This window comes from Pteropus alecto, unplaced genomic scaffold (genome assembly GCF_000325575.1).
Source record: "Pteropus alecto unplaced genomic scaffold, ASM32557v1 scaffold87, whole genome shotgun sequence".
NCBI classification, from domain to species: domain Eukaryota; kingdom Metazoa; phylum Chordata; class Mammalia; order Chiroptera; family Pteropodidae; genus Pteropus; species Pteropus alecto.
This window is the reverse complement of record NW_006443225.1, coordinates 9,148,197-9,150,537: the sequence shown is the minus strand read 5'-3', so window position 1 is coordinate 9,150,537 and position 2,341 is coordinate 9,148,197. Positions and strand designations below refer to the sequence as shown.

General features: G+C 37.5%; 1 pseudogene; it reads right to left on the bottom strand.

The window, feature by feature from the left end:
• Positions 1-531: 531 nt before the first annotated feature.
• On the bottom strand, positions 532-650 carry LOC112472766 (annotated as a pseudogene).
• Positions 651-2,341: the final 1,691 nt, after the last annotated feature.

The following is a 2,341-nucleotide window of genomic DNA, read 5'->3' as shown; positions in this document are numbered from 1 at the left end:
ACCCTCCAACCCTGGAGAGTTTCCACAGTCCCTGGAGAGCTCCCGTGGCTCTCTGGTCTTCTCTATGCAGTCTCTCTCCAGTTTATTGTACTGAATGTGGTCCTGAGCAGAAGAGACCTCTGGGCCGGCTTTATGTGCCTGGTATTCAGAGCTGAGCAGGCACTTAAGGCACTTAGGGCACTAGCCTGCCAGAACCTGAGCAGCTCTTGGCAGGGAGGCCAGGTGGGTGTGGTTAAGCCCTGAGCAGGCACTTCCAGGGCCTCAGACACTAGGCTGCCTACCCCACCAGGGAAAGCTCTAGGCAAGGAGGCAGGTGGGTGTGGAAAAGCCTTGTTGTTCCTGTTTGCTCTCTTTGTTTATTTTATTCTTTCTTTCTATCTATCTGTCTATCTATCTATCTATCTATCTATCTATCTATCTATCTATCTATCTATCTATCTACCTACCTACCTACCTATCATTTATCTATCTATCTATCTATCTATCTATCTAATCTATCTCTGTCTATCGAAGGCAGTCTATCTATTTAAACGCCTACAGCACCTGGTCTTCCTACGTGGGCTCTCATCCAAGTACTAACCAGGCCCCACTCTGCTTAGCTTCCGAGATCACATGAGATCGGGCACGTTCAGGGTGCTATGGCCGTAGACTGCTCCCTTTGTTTGGAGGCAAGGCTCCAGGCGAAGAAGCTGGGAACCTGCTGCAGTGATCTTGCAGGTAGGCCAAAGTCACCTTTCTCTCCCAGTAGAGCTCCCGCCCACCCTGTTTGAGTGGAGGGAAGGTAAACAGTGGGTCTCATTGGCTTCTTGGGCCTGGAAAGTTTCTGCAGTGTTGGAGGTGCTGCCTTGGCTTCTCCAGTCTTCCCTACTCGGTCTCTTTCTCTTGTTTGTTGCCAGAAGCTGTTCATTCAGTGCTTGGTTGTTTCATAGGAGTAATTGCTACCTATGTAAATGTGTATTTAATTTTGCTCATGGAAGTGGGTGAGTTTAGCATCCTCCTATGCTGCCGCCATCTTAATTTGCTACCATTTTTAAAGATTTAGTTGCTCCTTTTCTTTTTATTAAGTTGGAACAATTTTTCGTATACTCTAGACACAGATCGTTTATCAGTTATTTTGCAGATAGGTTCTCCCAGTCTGTAACTTGTCTTTTCTGTTACTTAAGAATGTTTTAAAAGAACAAAAGTTTTTAATTTCAGTTAAGCCCAATTTATTAATACTTCCTTTCGTGATTTGTGCTTTAGGTATCAAGTTTGAAATCAACTTGTATCTTATCCAAGAATTCTTTCCTATACCAAAGTCACAGATTTATATATATTTTTTTGAGAAGCTTTATAGTTTTATCACTTTCATTTAGTCTACAGTTCATGTTGAGTTAACTTTTATATATTATTAATGGAAGAGTTAAAGTTTTATTTATTTTTTAAATATAGTGTACAGTTATTTCAGAACTATTTGTTGAAAAAGAATATTTTTTCTCCATTAAATTATTTTGATAACTTTGTCAAAAATCATTTGACAAATTATATGTGAGTCAATTTCTCAACTCTGTATTCTATTTCATTGAACCACATGCCTATCCTTGCACCAATACCACACTGGTTTGCTTATTGTAGCTTTATAGTAATTTTTGAAATCAGGTGATATCAATCTTCCAACTTCTTGGATCTTTTTCAAAGTAATTTCATCTTTCTAGTCTTTTGCTTTTACGTATAAATTTTAAAATAAGCAAGTCCGGGGGAAAATTTACATCTTAGCAACATTTGATAAGTAGAGTATATTTCTCCATTGTTTAGATTTTTAGTTTTCCTCAATAATGTTTTATTATTTTGGCATACAAACTTTGAACATTTTCTGCTATTTATTCCTAATTATTTCATGTTTTTTGATGCTATTGGAAATGATGTTTTTTCAATTTCCAATGTTTTACTGCTAGTGTATTGAAATATAATTTATTTTTGTTTGTTGACCTTGTGCAACTTTGTTAAATTTACTTACTAGAGCTAGTAGGTTTGTTTGTTTATTTATTTTTTTTGTAAATTCTTTGGGGTAGTTTCTGTAGATGATTTAGTTATGTGCAAATAAAGACAGCTTTATTTCTTCATTTCCTTTCTCTATGTGTTTTATTTATTTTTCCTCCCTAATTGCACTGTCCAGGACCTCCATTCTAATGTTGAGTGCAAGTTTTATCTTTGCCTTGCTTCTGATCTTTGTAGAGAAGTATTCAGTTTCTCACCACGAGTATGACGTCAGTGGTAGGTTTTTTTTTTAATAGTTGCCTTTTTAGTTTCCTAGGGCTTCCATACCAAAGTACCACAAACTGTGTGGCTCAAAATAACATGA